Source organism: Pseudorca crassidens, chromosome Y (genome assembly GCF_039906515.1).
Source record: "Pseudorca crassidens isolate mPseCra1 chromosome Y, mPseCra1.hap1, whole genome shotgun sequence".
NCBI classification, from domain to species: Eukaryota; Metazoa; Chordata; class Mammalia; order Artiodactyla; family Delphinidae; genus Pseudorca; species Pseudorca crassidens.
The window spans coordinates 5,737,876-5,757,366 of record NC_090318.1 but is presented as its reverse complement, the minus strand read 5'-3'; the positions used below and the strand labels follow the sequence as shown (position 1 = coordinate 5,757,366).

The 19,491-nt window shown below is 42.6% G+C and overlaps 1 protein-coding gene and 1 long non-coding RNA gene across 7 annotated transcripts in view; one reads left to right on the top strand and one right to left on the bottom strand.

Annotated features, from left to right (window-relative positions):
- Nucleotides 1–19,491, top strand: part of PNPLA4 (patatin like phospholipase domain containing 4) — a 109,367-nt gene that overhangs the window by 61,590 nt on the left and 28,286 nt on the right. The window lies entirely within an intron of this gene.
- Nucleotides 7,367–19,491, bottom strand: part of LOC137217835 (uncharacterized) — a 187,745-nt gene continuing 175,620 nt past the window's right edge. Inside the window, exon 3 of the long non-coding RNA XR_010940287.1 lies at nt 7,367–7,718. This is a non-coding gene — a long non-coding RNA (uncharacterized lncRNA). The remainder of the gene's footprint in view (nt 7,719–19,491) is intronic.

The following is a 19,491-nucleotide window of genomic DNA, read 5'->3' as shown; positions in this document are numbered from 1 at the left end:
TAGCGAAGGATAGCAGCAATCTTTTCCAAGTTTGGCGGCCACGCAGACCACAGCAAATGGGACGCGCGCCTTGTTTTAACAGACAGAACATATTAATCTTCTCTTGGGTTTGTGGGTCCATTTTGTCCATATTCAGAAACTCACGCAGTAAGAACACCATGTGTTCTTTTGGGATTCCTTAGTAATGTGTTTCTTTGCTTCTTGGGCCTGGTGGGGGAGGTGGGGCATTATTGCTTTATTCCATTATTCCCATTATTCCTTTTCCTATTTCCATCAAGAACAAAACCTCTGCTCCGTGGTTTAAAAGGGATGCCTGCCGGGGACAGACTCACACTACCTCTTTCTTACTCCTCCTTTCACATCTGTCTCAGAGAACTTTTCTCCAAGGGGATCCCCACGTAGAGGACGTTTGGCGTGGCCCTAGGTTCAGACTCTCATTCATTCCCTTTCTCTCTCAGAAGCTTCCCCTGCCTTCAGAGAGAGGCCAGCTCACTCCCTGCCCGCTCCCCCTGCCAAGTCCACACACAGGAGGCCCACCTCCTTCTGGTTCTCTTCTTTGCGTGAAAGACGTCACAAAGACCATGATTTTGCACGTGTCCAGCTTTGGCAGCTACGTTTGGAACTTGCTCTGCTGGCTCCGGTTTTTCCAAAGGCGGATTCTAACGTTGGAATGGGGTCGGGGTGCTTGGGAGGTGAGAAGATTCTTCAAGGCTAATTCATCCTCGAATACATAAGACATCCTACGGTTTGGAGACACAGACTTCATGCCGATCCTCACATGAGTTCCTTTGTGTGAGCTGTAGCATACGTCTCCTGTCCTCTTAATTACTAACACCCCCTGGTCCTCAAAGTATTTGAGCCAAATATTGTGCTCATACATGATTAATCTGATTTGTGAAATTTTACCGTATTGGATTTCTCTGTACCCAAAGGGTATCCAACTGGAGGACAGTTGCTACATTGATTCAGATTGTGTATATATAACCAAAAATCATAAGCATGAGGTGATATTTGAATATTTCTAATTTTAGATATATTTCTAACATGAGATCAGAAGGAATACTTTGTTACATGACAAAGAGAATTTGCCAGTTTCCCAAAAGGTGCCTAAAATCTGAAGACAACCTTTATTGTTTGCGGTACGTGGGTCTCTCACTGCTGTGGCCTCTCCCGTTGCGGAGCACAGGCTCAGCGGCCATGGCTCACGGGCCCAGCCGCTCCGCGGCATGCGGGATCCTCCTGGACCGGGGCACGAACCCGTGTCCCCTGCACCGGCAGGTGGACTCCCAACCACTGTGCCAGCAGGGAAGCCCTGAAGACAACCTTTTGATAAGAATGTTAAATTTCTGTGTAAACAGATATTTCTCCTGGAGCTGGCTCATCTCAGAGTAAGTGTGCTATGCATTCTACATAACACTAAAACATCTCTATCATTCAGAAGGAAGGCGATGTATATATGTCATACTTTTACAAATAGGCTCTGTCAATATGTGTTTAAGTACTACTCAGTCAACATTATACAAATGATCAGCCTAACAATTTGATATTTGTTTAGGGTCCCTGTAAAGTTACTCACAGAACTGGAAAGCAGTGCCATGCCCAAGAAGATAATAAGTCCAGTTCCTCTGCTAATTTAAATCTTATTCCAAGTGTAGGTAGGATCTGAAGAGGAAGAAATGCAAATGACATGTTCATAGAACATTCCAGTATTCATTCATTCACTATACATCGATTCCATGCCGAGGTCGCAGTGCATCTCCAAGTACAACATATAAGCATGTGGAATACTTTTTGGATGCAAAATTTAAGACCGTGTGGAAAAACAGTTTGAGGAACCAAGGTAACAAGTAAATCACTGAGATCTCAGATGGTTACAATCTTTCATTAAAATAAAACAAGCCACCTTACTGCCTGCAGGGCATGTTAATGCTATTAACATAGAAATAAGGGGAATTCTGTCATTGATTACCATTTTCCATCTCTTGCTCATGAGATCTGGTCTTCCTTGGGCTTCAAGTTAATGCTTAGAAGTTGCATCCTTTATGGTAAAGGAGGGCCATAATTTTCCTGTCTTTTCCTTGAGCCAGGTGTTCTTGGTCTTTCTGAGTTTAAGACTTGCAGTTATTACGCTTCGTCTGCTGGTTCCTACTACTGTCCCAGAAGAAATCTGTGAGTGCTTAAAATGGACAAACAACCAAGTGCAAACTGTTTTTAACCGACACAGCCTGCAATTCCAATTTGTCTGATAGCCTTAGCTCTGCCCATGCTAATTTTGTGCTGACACACACATGCTCGGTTCCCCTTATTTGTGGGGTTCTTTTTTGGCCACTTGGCTTGTGGGATTTTAGTTCCCCGACCAGGGACTGAACCTGCACCCTCGGCAGTGAAAGCACGGAGTCCTAAGCACTGGACCACCAGGGAAGTCCCTCGGTCCCCCTTATTTGGATGTGAGCGTTCTCCCTCCTAACAGACACAGAAAGACAGTTAAAAGACCTGGATTTGCTTTCTTTCAGCATCTTCTTTCCCAAGTTCTATTCTAAAAGTCCACTTGTATTTAGGCTTCTTTTTTTTTTTTTTCCCCCTTATACCCCTCCTCAGGACTTTTAAGCACCTGGTTTTCTTGGCTGTTAATGGGGTTAATGCCTAATTAACCCTGGTAAGAGTGACACTCACCTGCATTGACATTTTCCTCATTGTTAAAGGCATACATAGATTAATTCATATGGGCTAGAATAGTTTTCCAAAAGAAGGGTAGCTTCAAATGAAGGATGGGTCACTCCATGTGCAGTATGCACTGTGCCACGTGTAGCAGGGTGAGAAGAGGTACCCAAGTGGTGGTACACAGCTCCAGTATTCAAGGAGGTGATGGCTATATTACAAAGAACCCTGGGATACCAGTTGGCATGTAGAAGATAAGTCTTGAGAAAAGAAAGCAGCGAGAAGTGTGTGTGTGTGTGTGTGTGTGTGTGTGTGTGTGTGTGTGTGTGTGTGTGTGTGTGTGTGTGTGTGTGTGTGTGTAGGAATGTTTTGTGGGCCAGCCTGGCTGGTGAAGAAGTAGGGAAGGAGAAGAAGCAAGAGAACCTCTCTGCGCAGAAGGAACAGGTTGTACAAAGATATCTGGAAGCAGAGCCCATGCTAATGTGTAATTCGTTTATCTGAAGCGTCTTCTAAATACAGGATGGTGAACTGCAGGAGATAAGACTAGGGCATGTTCTGGAAATAAACTTGTGCTGGCCTGGCCGGCCTGAGGAGTGTGTGATGGCTCCCTGAACAGTGGAAAGACATCGATGATTCTTGAGTGTGGAAGGAGGAAGGCATCACAGTTATATTTCAGGAGGGTAAGTCTGAAGTCACCGAGTGGGAACAAAACAAGACTTAAGGAACCAGTTGTAGAGATGATTATAATTCTGTGAGAGGATTTGAGGGTCTGAATTAAGTAATGGTGTGGAGAACAGATATCACTGAATGTCCTTTTAAAGGCTTCTTAGGAGCATGCAAGAGCTGTAATGACCCTATGGATGCATCCACAGAGGGATGGATAAAGAAGATGTGGTATATATGCACAATGGAATACTACCCAGCCATGAAAAAGAATGAAATAATGCCATTTGCAGGAACATGGATGGACCTTGAGATTATCATACTAAGTGATGTAAGCCAGACAGAGAAACACAAGTATCTCATGATATCACTTACATGTGGAATCTAAGAAAAATTATACAAGTGAACTTATTTACAAAACAGAAACAGACTCACAGACATAGAAAACATACTTATGGTTACCAAAGGGGAAGAGGTGGGGAGGGGTAAATTAGCAGTTTGGGATTAACAAATACACACTATTATATATAAAATAGTCAACAAGGACTTACTGTGTAGCACAGGGAACTCCACTCAATACTCTGTAATAACCTATATATGAGAAAAAATTCTGAAAAACAATTGATACATGTATATGTATAACTAGATCACTTTGCTGTAAACATTGTACAAGCAAGTATAAAACATTGTAAATCATTGTACAATCAAGTATAAAACATTGTAAATCATTACAAAACATTGTAAATCAAGTATACTCCATTACAAAATAAAACTTTTTTCTAAAAACTAAAACAAAAAAAAGACCCTGTGGAATTGCCGGACTAGTCATTTTGGGGAAGAGCCAAACCCCAGAGAAATCAGGTGAGTGTTGGAGCTTTCAAGCTGCTTTGGCTCCAGTGATGATGGGCTATGGCCACTCATTTGGGTTTGGGTTTCAGTGGCGCCTTCACCCTACCCTTGGGGCCTGGAGTCTCTAAGTTCGAGCCTAAGGTAGATGCAAATCAGAACTGAACCAGCCAAACCCCACTCCAACCTCTGCACCGCACAGAAGGCTGCTTTGGGCCAGAGCAGAGGAAAAGAGGAGGACACGATAAACAGCAACAACCATGCGTCTTTGGGAAATGGGTCTGGGTGGGGTAGGTTTGCTTTTGTACAAATGCAAAGTGGGTACTGTTGGCATCCGGCTGAAAATAACCCAGTTGGGAGCTAGGGGAGAAAGGTTAGATTTGAGGACTCTATTTAGGCTGTGTTGCCATGGATAGAACTGTGGGAGGGGTGAGATTTCTGAAGGAGTGGGGGGGACGCACTCACCAGGAGAGGACCAGACCCAAAGATGCGACAGGAGGGGCAGAGATGAAGGATAAGGAGACAGGGCGTGTCACCTTCTCCCAGAACCAGGTTCACGTGCAAGGGGTGTATTCAAGTGAAGTGCCCTTGGGAGGAACCAAGAGCGGACAGAGGGAGACCGGGAGGGCAAGGAGTCAGGTAGCTCTGTCAACTCCCGCTGGAGCTGTCGGAAGGAGCCCGCCGCTCCCGGGGCACAGGCAGAGAGCCCGGCTTCGAGGATCAGGGGAGTTCAGCGATGTCAGCTTTACCATAAGAGAGGCAGCAGGAAAGTCGTTCAGGCTCATGCGGTTCTCATCGAGGAGGGAACAGAGAGGCAGCTGAACCCTCGGAGGCCAGGCGGAGACCAAGAAGTCCAGGAGGAGTGCAGGTTCACAAGTGACCCCAGAGAGCCGTTTCAGGAAAGCCGTGGGACAAGGAAGAGGGTTTTAAAGGAGGAGAAATGAAAGGGTAAGAATTGAATAGATACAGCAAGAGGAGACTCCCACTTGGGTTGTTCAGCCATGAAATACGGTGGCAGGAAGTTCTGTCTTGAGGGGATATTTTGGGAAGCACTGTTGTCCCCGAAGTGCAGCTGAATACATGTATAGTCAAAGAAGACATAACTTACATTTGTAGAAAGCTACCATCACATTGCGAGTGGAGGTCATTCTTATTACGTGGCATTCCGTAAGGGCTCATCACGTCCTGTCCGCTCCAGGAGCTGGAGTATTGGCACCATGCAGGTGAAGCATGCTTCTGTTCTGGGGAATTCTGTCTGAAAAATTCCGGGGAGGGCTCTTTACACTCAGAACGTTGTGGAATCCATAAAACAATGACAGGAAGTGACTCTGCACACACTTTGGATTTGCAGCTGGGTTATCTGTACTTTTAACTTCAGCATAAAATCCATGAACGATCTAAGATTTTTATGTTTACAGAGTATATTCTGTTCTCCCATTATCTTCCTTTCTCCCTCCATTCCCTTCTATTTCCATTCTCCCTCATTCCAGAACGACGGTACCAAGTTACCCTTGGGCCCCCAAAGGCAACAGAGAGTGCGTGTGTCTCTGAGCCCACAATGAGCTGGAAGGGAGACGGCCCAGCCTGCAGGGGCTGCAACGTGCCTACTGGCCACTGCAGCCCAAGACATTCCTTATTTCATGGCTCTACTACAACTGGATGAGATCTTCAGAGAAAATAAGCACGAACCCCCCAAACTAGACACCCGAGAGTCTTAGAACACACTTACGTGAGAGCCCCTCACAGCCCTCTGAGGCAGCCGGACTCTGAGCCCCCATGTCTGCATGCAGGTTGGAGCCCTGGCACCCAGGAAGGCTGAATTCCTGCCCCACCCCTGCTCTCCAGCAATGGGGAGTTTCTCTGCTGCTGGGAACCCCCAGCAGTAGCTGCCTGCTGTTTCCAAACCTGCCAGCCCTTATTGCACCATCTCACGGATAACCACGTTAGATCTCAGATACTGCTGGGGCTTCTGCTCCTGGCCCTTGAGCTTTGCAACGACTAGCTTGTGACCGAGGTTACCACTCCCGTCCCTACACCCTTGGAGGCTGGATTTAATAACCGTCGCGCCCTCATTTTGCTCCCACCCTCGACCCTCTGGCTTACCTGGGTAGCGTGTCCCGCAGCTGCCCTCATTCCTCCATTTCCTCTTGAAGCCTGTGAGCTCCTTCACCACGGATGTCTTCCCGTGTGTTAGAACACGTCATTTCAATCCCCAGAACATCCCACTGAAAAGTAAGCAGAGCCTAACAACAGTTTAAATGTGGGCATTGCTTTTCCCCTTTCAATCGACAGTATGCCTCGATTCTGTAGTTTTCCCCAGATTATAAGTTGCAAAGCAATCACAGGATCTGTTATGTTTCTTACTTATTTCTCTTGCATACAACGGTCATTAGATGAGTTTCTAACCCAATTCGGAGACAGGACACTGGGTAGAAGTGAAAGATTTCTATTATTTGTAAAATTAATCCATAAAATTCCATCTGATAGAAAGCTGAGTAACTCGCATAGGTTTAAACATATTGTTAATGAAATCACATGTTTTATCCACCCAGATAAAGCATGAGCAGATTGATTTTGCTTTTGTTTCTATCCATTTATTCACAAAGTATCTACTCAAGCTGATAAGCTCTGAGTACGCTAAGCAAGTTGGACAAGCTTCCTGTTCTCAGGGAATTTACATTTTCTGGGAAGTGAGAGTAGGAAGCTTTCGGATGATAAGAAATATGAGAAAAGGAAAACAACTCTGCCCAAGAGCAGAATCAAAAGAAACAATGTCATCTCTCCAAAACAGTGGTTCGTTCTCACCTGGGGCAGCGTTGCCCACGATGGGACAGTCAACAATGTCTGGGTCGTTGTGGGGGTATCATCTGCAGGGGGGTGGGGTGGGGCTGCTACTGCATCCAGCGGGTGGAGGTCAGGGGTACTGCTCCCCATCCTGCAACGCACAGGGGGGCCCTCCACAAAGAAGTATCCGGACACAAGTGGCAGTGGTGCTGAGGTTAAGAAACCCTGCTCTCACGCTAGAGTTATAATGCATGTATAATTTCCTTTTATGCGTATCTGCTCTCACTGATAGACACATAAAAGACCTTGTCACTGCTTCGGAATGCCAGTAGTGTTTTTAAGATTAAAAATTGCAATTTTTTTTTCTCAAAAGAAAAGTATACCTTTAAGATTTTTTTTTTTTCCTTACCGTATATAATAGTCCAGTGTCCTTTCATGAAGTGTGTTCTGGAGCAAGAGATGTGACTTTCAAAATCTCACAGTAATGACCACCACCATCATTTATCTGGAGCTAGACAATCCAAGACTCTAGTTTTCAGAAATGCTCTTGTCAATCTGAATTTGTGACTTCTGAAAGTGGGAGAAACTCTGGGAAGGTTCCAGGCTCTCTACTACATAGGAATCTTTAATCCAGCATAACTGGACCCTCCTATCAGTTGCAGGCGCATCTGTGTAGTCAGATGAGCAAATTATCAGAGCAGGTACATCAAGAGAAACGTTGCTTTCTTGAAGGTACTGCCAAACATACATTCTGGACTCGTGACTCCCTGCAAAATAGAATTAAATATACTAAAATCTCCAGGATATAGACTGCCATTGACTTGTATTCGTTTGTGTTAGATTGCCAGTGAAGTCGTGAAATTTACCTAGCACCCCAGAGAGTGCTTCTGTCATTCAGGGGGTCTCCTTTAAGGCTCTCTCAACTATATTTACTTCCCTCACCTCCTTCCCTTTCCCCACCGACACCGCCTGCACCCAGCTCTGCAGTTACATCGTCTTTGTCCTCCTAAGCTGCCTTCTCTCTTTTTTCTTTTTTTTTTTTTTAACGGACAAGAGGCTGCAGCTAGTGCTATGTCTCAAAAGATCAACTCATTACAGTGCTGTACGTTCATAATGGTTGTACGTTTCCCTCTATCCTTTTTATATCTTTAATTACATTTAAGCGTTTCAGGAATCCATTATGTATCGTAATCAAACACCATCTTCCCTTGTGCATCTATTCCTGTTTTAAATCTAGACTTCTAAAATGACTGTGCTATTTTTATCTGTTTAACTCCATCCTCTCTAGTTTTCCTAGAGGAAGCGGGAGCTTTAAGGGGTCGGTCTGAGAATCCCTGCAAACCGTACAATGAAGTGAGTTGCCCAGTTAATCGTATTTATCCTCTGACAGAAAATAAGAGAGAAGACAGACACAAAAGCCCGGACTTTATAGAAAGACGAACCCAAATTCGAATCCTCTCTTAGCTTGTAAATCACTTAATCTGCTGAACCAAAATGTATTCATCTGTCAAACGAATATAGGACTTAGTTTGAAGTTGTTATGAGGATGACAAGCATGGGGAAGGATGGCAGCCCCACAAACTTATTTCCTTTCCTGGAAAAATAATAAATGCAGGCTCCCCTTCAAAGGGGAGCACCAACCAGGGCAGCCGTGGCTTCCTTTTCCTTTCATCCTAAAATACCTATCAGTGCCTTTGTCGATTTTTCAATCAAAAATGCCATCTGGACATTTGGGGACCAAAATGCCAATCAACTTTTTCTCTACTGCAGAAATTAATTACCTACACAGACCTCACTCTTGAAGTCACCTTGACATAAGGAGGATGGGAGAAGAATTGAGCCCAAAAAAGGTTTAAAATTCATTTAAGTTTAAGATTTGTAACGGAAGAGGTTTTTGTGAGCTTGCAAAACTCTGAAGCCTTTGTTTTTAAAAGATATATGCAAAGACAAAAGGGAGCAAGAATTGTCACAGGGAGAAAGCATCCTTACATACATATAAAAGAAGGGGGCCATGTTCAAACTTTACTTCAGGAGGAAGATAGATCTGCCCGTAAAATAGTTCCACTCAGTCGCTGTAAGTTTCATCTTTTTCTTAGGTGCAAAGTTTCTTACCAAAGTCAGAGAAACTAAAAGTACATTCCCCCCCTAAAAAAATTCTTAAATTTCACAAGAGGAGATTGCATGTTACCTGTGAATCTCCTTCTGTGACATCTAGGTTGGTACGAGCAATGCATACTGAGGAAAATGGCCCTGCATAACCTCCTTGACGTTTGCTTTCCTTCTGGAGCCCTGGGTCGTTGTACCAAACTGCATGGTAACCAACACCAGATGCTAAAACAGAGGCAAAGCCAGGACTCGTATTTGCTCAAGAGAGCACTGTTTCAAAGCTCAGAATCATTGCAACCAATAATATCTTTCCCTATAATGTGAAGGAACAAATCAAGAGAGTTGTGGTCAGTTGTCAGAATTTCAGATCTAGGGCTTCCCTGGTGGCGCAGTGGTTAAGAGTCCGCCTGCCGATGCAGGGGACACGGGTTCGTGCCCTGGTCCAGGAAGATCCTACATGCCGCGGAGCAGCTGGGCCCGTGAGCCACGGCCGCTGAGCCTGCGCGTCCGGAGCCTGTGCTCTGCAACAGGAGAGGCCACGACAGTGAAAGGCCCGCGTACCGAAAAAGAAAAAAAAAAATTCAGATCTAAATAATGATATTTCATAATATAGCCACAATAGCATGCTAACAGGAAATAAACGTGGGGCTTTATAATATTTCAAAATGATAAAAATAGTTTTGACAGGAACTAACATTTTAAAACAAGAAGACAGGAGATACACAGACAAACACACAGAGGAGGGGGTGCTTTACTAAACCCCACATAAAATGAAATCATTGATAAATGAGAAAAGTCAATGATGCCTAAAGGAAGGCATTACCTAGGAGACTTTCTGCTAACTTCAGAAGTGTGCTTCATTTCATTACTACTACGAACTAAAAGAAAATCATAACATAGAAAGCAAAATCATTAAGCTCTTACCCTTGAATTTCAGTCTAACTGTAGCATGGATGTGAGCAAGCAGGGACAACAATGACCAGAACACAGAACGTTTCCAGTGAAACTCTCAAACCTTGAGATTGCAAAACTGGAATCATGTTACCTTTTAAAAAAATGGACCGTCTGAACTCAGAATGGAGGGTGTAAAAGAAGTTCCAATAGAGCTGTTTTGTACAAATGGTGACCCCCTCCCCCCAGGAGCCATTTCTTGACTTAACCATTACTCTGTGGCTGTGAGGACAGAAGCAGATCAACTCTCGACATCCAGAAGGTCTGCTGGCTTTTAGGCAGATACTGAAATTGTAAGCAAGTGAACCTACTAAGCGCAAATGGAGAAACAAGAGAAACGATAGACACGTACAGAGGCTCTCACAGTTCTGGAGTTCGGTGTCTGTCTTGGGCTTCTCGGGGCTGACAGTTCATAGGCCAGCAGAGCTGAGGTCCTTTCTGGAGGCCGTATACGAGGACACGTTTCTTGCCTTTTCCAGCTTATACAGGTGGATCACGTTTTGGTTTGGGGCTTCTTCTGTCTTCAGAATGCCAGCAAAGACCCCACGAATCGCGGGTGTCTCTTCAAACACTGACTCTGCCGCCCACTTCCCCGTGGAGGGACTTTTACGATGCCGTGGGTCCACCTGCATAATCCACTCTTCCCCCTATTTAAGGTCTGCTCCCTAGCAGCCTTCCTGCCATCCTCAACTTTAATTCCCCTCTGCTGTCCAAGGGAACATATTCACAGGTTCTGGGAGTTAGGACGTGGACTTCTTTGTCGGAAAGGCCATTCTTTTTGCCTACAGTAGCAACCATCTAATTCCTTAGGTTTCACATATTTGAAACTGAAATGTATAGGGTTTATGTGGTTGATGTTTAAGGAACAAAATGTTTATTTTACTCCTAAAACCACATGATATTGACGGTTTTAAAACTATGCTCTTGTCACCTGCACATGTATATATAATTTTGATCTATATTTCCAATATGATAATGGTTGTTAAATGAGTTCTGTGTGCCTTTTGCACACTGTACACTTGAAAACATTGCATGCATTTATTTTTAAACCTCTTAGAGTGCAAACACTAATGTTTACCAATTTGCCAAGTGAAATAATACATAAATGCAACAAAACGAACCGTGTCATAATACATAAATGCAACAAAACGAATCTTCTCTAAGGTGGAATTATATCAGATAGTAAAATGGAAACCATGATCTCATCAGACACTTGAAAGCAGTGTGAATAAAAAGTATCAATATCTTAACCAAAAAATGTGTATATCAGTGTTTTTACTTATTCGTTCTCTTTTATAAAAAAAATGTGAGCTCAGGTTATTCATGAGTATTTTTCTCTCTTTTTCATTTTTCTCTATTTTAATAAACTGAGATTGATTTTAAGTAATTCTATCTAGTTTTATCTTTTTTGAAATCTTTTTTGAAATTCATAAAAAATGAATGTTCCAAGTCTTTACCCAATTCATCTGCACAAAAAGAAGGTTTAAAAAACCAGGACTCTTAGATGGATGAAAGCTTGATTTGCTCAAACATTTGATACTAAAATATCTCAAGGACAAAATTCGAAACCACTCATCAATTAAGATAAAATGTCAGTGGAGGTATTATAGTCATGAATATTTATGAGGTGAATGACAAAGCATCCAAATATATTTGAAATGTACTTAACAAAATGTATTTTGAAATGCAAAGATACAGTTTGCATTTCCCAGCCTTTGACAGAATAAGTCAACAGAAATAAACTGAAATGTAGAGAATATGTATACTGTGATCAATAATGTCTGTTAATAGTTACAAATTAAATTGTGAGTCCTAGAAGCAGAGTGCTGTTTCTGGTTTTGCAAGTGTATGCACATTGAGTCACCAAAGGAATCTTTATGTTAGGTGATAAGGAATTTTATACTAATTTTTTTAAAAAGGAGTAATTCTGAAAATATTCTTTGACCTGAACACACACTCACACACAATTTGATAACAATATGGTAATAACAATACTACCGTCACCACAACAGCAGAAGCAGACCCTGGGATATTAGACAGCCTCTTTTCACCCAAAACAGGAATGTAAATACCCTGAGAGGTATAACCGATCGCAATTTGTCCCCTCTACCTACGTCCTATCATATTAGCTTCAGGCATTTTCTTCAAAACACTTACCTGAAATACCTTTTTAAAAGAGACTCCATAGTTTTTAAAAATATCTCCATAGTTTTGCCTTTTTCAGAGTGTCACAGAGTTGGAATCATACAGCATGTAACCTATTCAGATTGGTTTATTTCACTGAGTGATATGCATTTAAGGTTCCTCCACGTCTGTTCTTGGCTTGACAGTTCCCTTCTTTTTATTGCTGAATAATATCCCACTGTCTGAATGGACCACAGTTGATTTCCCCCGTTCAACTACTGAAGGACATCTTAGTTGCTTCCAAGTTTTGGCAACTGTGAATAAAGCTCCTGTAAGCATCCATTTGCAGTTTCTTTGTATGGACGTAAGTTTTCAGCTCCTTTGGGTAAATACGGAGGAGCACAGTTGCTGGTTCATATGGTAAGAGTAAGTTCTATAAGAAATGATCCAGATGTCTTCCAAAGTGTCTGTACTGCTTTTCATTCCCACTAGCGATGAATGACAGTTCCTGTCGCTCTATATCTTCACCAGCATTTGGTGTTACCGTGGTTTTGGCTTTTCACCATTCTAAGAGTTGTGTAGTGGCATCTCATTGTTTTAATTTGCAATTCCCTAATGACGTATGATATGGAACATTCTTCTCATATGATTATCTGCCCTGTGTATATATTCTTTGGTGAGATGTCTGTTCAGATAAATTGCCCATTTTTAAATCAGGCTGTTTGTTTTCTTATTGTTGAGTTTTAAAAGTTCTTTGTATATTTTTGACAACTGTCCTTTACCAAATATCTTTTGCAAATATTTTCTTCCAGCTTGTGGCTTATCTTCTCATTCTCTTGACAGTCTTTTGAAGAGCAGAAGTTTTTAATTTTAACGAAGTCCAGCTTATCAATTATTTCTTTCATGGACTGGTGGTGTCTTTAAAATGCTATCACCAAATTCCAAGTCATTTAGATTTTCCCCTGGTTTTGCATTTGCATTTAGGTTTTTGACACATTTGAGCTGATGTTTTTAAAGGGTATAAAGTCTGTGTCTAGATTCGTTTTTTACATGTGGATGTCCAATTAGTTGTTCCAGCACCATCTTTTTGCTGAAAGACTATCTTTGCCCCATTGTGGTTGGTTCCTTTACTCCTTTTTCAAAGATCACTTGACTATATTTGTGAAGGTCTGTTTCTCAGCTCTCTGTTCTGTTTCATACATTTGTCTATTCTTTTGCCAATACCACACTGTCTTGATCATGAAGTATCTTTTAATTCAGTTGCTTACGTATATATTGGCTATTTCCCCAGTCTTTGTTTTCTTCAAGACTGCATCAAGGGACTTCCCTGGTGGTCCAGTGGTTAAGACTCCACGCTCCCAATGCAGGGGGCCTGGGTTCGATCCCTAGTGAGAGAACTAGATCCCACATGCCGCAACTAAAAGATCCCACATGCGGCAACTAAAGATCCTGCACGAGGCAACAAAAATCCCGCATGCTGCAACTAAGACCTGGCACAGCCGAATACATAAATAAAAAATATTTTTAAAAAGTGCATCAATAAATAAATATTTTTAAATAAATAATTTGGAGGTTGGGTTAAAGAGGAAAGCAAAATATCAACTGCATTCATTCACTCATCTCCTTTATTTTATTTTATTTTATTTTTTTTTTTGTGGTATGCGGGCCTCTCACTGTTGTGGCCTCTCTGGTTGGAATCATAGCCCCACTCATCTCCTTTAGAAGCATGATGTGACTGGAACACGATGGACAAGCAGGACAGTGGGAATTGGTAATGTCTTTGATCAGAAAAGGCTACATATTGATGCACATGGTATTTGGTCAAAGGTGTAGTTAGGGGCAAGTTCATACTCATAAACAAACATATAGGAAATCAAAAATATATTCACTATTCTTTCAGTTCAATTAGTTACAAAAAGGAAAAGTGAACAAAACAGAAAAAGCACAGTGAACTAAATATAGATAAACGTGGGAACTAATGAGTTCAGGGAAATGTGAATCTAAAAAAAGAAAAAATAGGGCTTCCCTGGTGGTGCAGTGGTTGGGAGTCCACCTGCCAATGCAGGGGACACGGGTTCGTGCCCTGGTCCGGGAAGATCCCACATGCCGCTGAGCAGCTGGGCCCGTGAGCCATGGCTGCTGAGCCTGTGCGTCCGGAGCCTGTGCTCCGCAATGGGAGAGGCCACAACAGTGAGAGGCCCGCATACCGCAAATAAATAAATAAGTAAAAAAGAAAAAATAATTTGCAAATTAACAGAAACATGACAGTTGAAGATGTAACATATTCTGCTCATGACAGATTAAAAGGCAAAAATAAACAAGGAAAATGTGAATAATTAATAAGATTTAATTAATTATTGTATATGAACCTGTGTGGCTCCAAATCTATTTATTAAATAACCAATTTTTCACAATTTAATTCATCTAATGCCAGATTATTGAAAACCAGTGGGTTCTTCTAAGTCAATTTACTGCCTTTGAATATGTTCAATTCACCAAATTTTCCAAAATCATTTTCAAAGAAAATTCATCTTAAATATGTTAAATGAATTTTAATCAAATGTTCCTATTTTTTCTCAACCAGGTAGTTTATGTGCACCAGAAAATAGTGAAAACATGATTTTAGTGATGATTTTCTTAAAACGAGTAGTAATGTAGATGCACAGACGAAAAATCATTACTTTAGGGCCTAGTTCTTTCAAGGAATCTGGGCTGGAGAGAGCTACAGGGACTCACTCTTCATGGGTATATTCTTACTCAGTATTCCTGAATGTTCAAAACCCCCGCGTTCAAATGAGCTCATACTGAAACAACAGGATTTGTTTCACCTATGAAAATGTGGTGTTATACTGTCAAGTACTGTTTATCATATCAACTATTGAATTTTCAGAAGGGTTATCAATTTAAAACCCTTTCAGGCCTTTTATTGACCACTTGGACTTCTAGAAAATGCAAAGATTGTCAGATAAATACTCAAAATGTCTATTGAGGGGTTTAGAAATAATTTGTTTATAATAATAAGGATGGAAGCAAGCTAAGGTATAACAGGCGATGCTTGTAAAACAACCATTGACACCGATGCCTATTTCCTAAGGTAGAAACTTCTCATCACCACGGTCTCATCATCATCTCTGTAGGGTAGGTGTGACTCTTTCTGTTTTCCACAGAAAATACTTGGGGAGGGGGGAGCCTTTCAGAGTGGATAAGAAATGTGCTTCTTGTTACAAAGCACAGCGACAGGCTGAGAATTTTAATTCCAGGCTCCCTATAACCCCATCACTTTCTCAACTATTGAACTGAGAAGAAGCAAACAGAGCAGGTGATTAAGACAGTACAGATATACTATGAGGCTAATTTAAATACATGTAGGTGGATGGCGTCTGCACATAAACGCACAGGAAAACATCTTTGCAGAGAGCTATCAAATGTCACACAGGTACTCCCTAATAACTGCTTGCCCCTCCTTGTTCCTACATGTACAGTCTAATTTGTCTACTAGAAAGATGTTATATATAATTTTTTTAATTTCATAAAATAGAAGAAGAAAACCTAATGATTATAAATAAGCCCAGGAAATTATTCTTTGAATCAATCAGTAAAACAGACAAAACTCAGGACTTCCCTGGTGGTCCAGTGGTAAAGAATCCACCTTCCAATGTAGGGGACGTGGGTTCGATCCCTGTTCGGGGAACTAAGATCCCACATACAGCGGGGGGCAACTAAGCCCGTGCACCACAACTACTGAGCTCACGCGCCTCAATGAGAGAGCCTGCGTGCTGCAAAGTACAGAACTCACATGCCCTGGTGCCCACGCGCCACAACTAGAGAGCCCCTGCACCCTAAACCTGCGCGCCACAACTAGAGAGAGAAAACCTGCATGCCACAACTAAAGAGATGCCCGCGTGCTACAAGGAACAGCCCACACTCCGCAATGAAAGATCCTGCGTGCTTCAATGAAGCTCCCCACATGCCACAACTAACACGTCGTGCAGCCAAAAATAAAATTCAATAAATAAATAAATCATGTTTAAAGAAAAAGGAAAAAAAATACTTTTAAAGCAAATAGACAACTTTGTAAATTTTAATGAAAAGGCATGAAGAAAAGCAGAAAAAGAAATCAATACAGTTAGGCATGAGGAACTGAATATGGCAGACATGGAGAAGAGATGAAAGATTTATAAGGCACTACTATGTACAAATCCCTACAGATAAATTGGGAAGTTTTAGAGAAGGGACAATATCCTTGAAAAATATCAATGACCAAAATTAAATCAACAACTGTAGAAGAAGTTGGAAATCTGTATAAAGCAATAACAGTTAAAAAAAAAAAAAAGGAAATAAAGCCACAAACAAACAAACAAAAAAAGAAATGATAGTCAGGGCTCTGGGGTCACATACATTTACTGATGAGTTTTTGAGTTTATTCAGCTCAAACAATAAAATCAATCCCATGCATACATGTACACACACACACACACACACACACACACACACACACACACACACACACACAGGATTGGGGAATCCATTATATTATCAGATGTTTGCTTAACTGATGGGAAAATCTGATGACTACAGTAAAAAGAAGCATAGTTCAAAGCAGTACATTCAACTCTTAAAAACTTACTTTTACATCTTTTAAGAAAACTAAAATGTAGAACAGCTACAAATGGAGTGCAAATCCGAGAACTTAGAAATCACCTAGACATCTTGATAAAGTGCAGATTCTGGTTTGTTCAGTGCAGGAGAGGCTGGTGATACATACATAACCCCCGGGTCATACTGCTGCTGCTGGTGTGCAGACCACACTCTGAATGGCAGGGATCTAGGGATCCCAGCTTCTCCTCTCTCCTTCAGGGTCCAGTAGTCCAATCCCTTCTCCCCATCCTTGGTCTCAGTTCATGACCTTCCTACGTCGGGGGGAAAATCCAAGCCATCAGTAGAGAGATTCCTCAAGCTCTGCCTTCCAGTCTACCCACTTACCAGCCTTCAAGCCCACAGCATCCACCATTCCCTCTCATGACCTCAGACCACCCATGCTCCCATGACTGAAAACACACCAGAATGGACTTCTATGTCACCCCCACGATTCTCCCTCTCCTTCTATGGTTATCCATACACATGCTGAACTAGAGCCCTCCATTCAGAAGTAGGCTATGACTCTCCTAGGATAACCCTGCACCCCCCTAAGAGGGAAAACATAAATCTCTTCCTATGCCCACCTTCTCTTTCAGGAACTGCCCCTAAGCTCTCTCCTTGACATTAAGGCACCTCGGGAAAAAATGATTTATTTTGTCACCTTCCAATTAAGTCTCTTTTCCATGTTTCTCTTAAACCAGGATTTCTTCACACCTCTCCAGCGACACTGGAGTTTTTGAGGTCACCAGTGACCTCCATGCTGCTGTAGGCAATGCCAAACTCAGTCCTCCGTGGACTGGACCTACCAGAATCATTGGATCCAAGCATCACTTTCCCTACCTTGGAAAGCTTTCCTCAAGTGCATACCTTGGCCGCTGGCTCTCTGCTCTTCTCCCTCCCTCACTGGGTGTTTCTCCCCAGGCTCCTTCGTCTCTTCTCCTTACCTGCACAACCTTGAAACGTTGCTGTGGTCCAGTCTTAGTCTATGAATACTTATTATTTCCTATCTACATGTACTCCCTCCAGGATCTCAGCTAGCCTGCTGATGATACTTCTATCTTCAGGTTGTATCTCTCCCCTGAGTGCTAGATTCATGCATTCAACTCTCTGTTAGTAGTTTTACATGGATGCCTACTCATCTCCATCTTTTTTTCCCAGCTTTATCGAGACATAATTGACATATAACAGACTGTAAGTTTAAGTTGTACAGGGCGATGATTTGATACACACACATACAGTGAAATGATGACTACAACAGGGTTAGTTAATACCTCCATCACCTCACATAATTACCAGTTCCTTTTTATGGTGAGAACACTTAGGATGTGCCCTCTTAACAGCTTCCAAGTACATAATACAGAATCGGTAACTACAGTCACCGTACTGTATGTTAGACCTCACTCTATTCATCTTAGTAACTAGGAAGTTTGTACCCTTTGACTGTCATGTCTGCATTTCCCCAATGCCCCAAAGCCCTAGCAATCACCATTCTATTCTCTTTTTCTGTGAGTTCTGCCTTTTAAGATTCCACATAACAGCATTTCTTTCTCTGTCTGAATTCTTTCACTTAGCAGAATGCCCTCAAGTTTCATCCATGTTGTCACAAATGGCTTATTCAGCCATGAGGAAGAAGAAACTACTCATCCTAATCTCAACATGTCAAAAGCTAATGTCGGGACTTCCCTGGTGGTGCAGTGGTTAAGAATCCGCCTGCCAATGTAGGGGATACGGGTTCGAGCCCTGGTCCGGGGAGATCCCACATGCCGCAGAGCAACTAAGCCCGTGAGCCACAGCTACTGAGGCTGCTCTCTAGAGCCTGCGAGCCACAACTACTGAACACGCGGGCCACAACTACTGAAGCCTGCGTGCCTAGAGCCCATGCTCCGCAACAAGAGAAGCCACCACGATGAGAAGCCCGCGCACCGCAACGAAAAGTAGCCCCGCTCGCTGCAACTAGAGAAAAGCCCGTATGCAGCACTGAAGACCCAACACAGCCAAAAATAAATAAGTTAATTTTTTTTAAAAAAAGCTAATGTCCTCATCACTTCACCCACGCCATAATCCCACCCCACCCCCACCAACACACACATACATGGAAAAAAGGAAAAGAAAAGGTCTTTGTTTCCTTTGCACTCTTCTCCACCTTTGTGTCAACTCTACTCAGACCAAGACTCAGGAACTATCTGTGAGCTTTCTTTTCTTCATAGCCACCCATGCATTGTTTTCTGAAGCCCTATAGCATCCATCTTCCAAGGACACAAAGCATCTGCTTCCTTCACCACCCTCTCTAGAGCATCATCATTGCCCTCCTGGGGGACAGGAGTCACAGTCTAATTGGATTCCTCCTTCCAAACTTTCCCTCCTACAGATTACCTCCAACACAGCAGGCAGAGACCCACGGAACAGATGATGCCAGCCTGTGGCCCAAACTTCCAATGGTTCACCAAGTTCCTGCCAGTAAACACCAATGTCCTTACAAAGTGCTGCAAGGCCCTACATGACCTCCTTCCGTGACTTCTCATCACTCTTCTCTTGCTCATTCCACCCACGGCAAGGGGCCACATAAGCCCTGAGCTGACCCTTGGACACTCCAGTCACCCTTCCAAGGCACGGACGATGCCTGCTTCTCAGAATGCTCTTCCCCAGAAAGCCACATGGCTGCTTCCTCACCACCTTCTAGGTTGTCTGAAATGTGACCTTCTCCATGGTCCAGTAAAATAG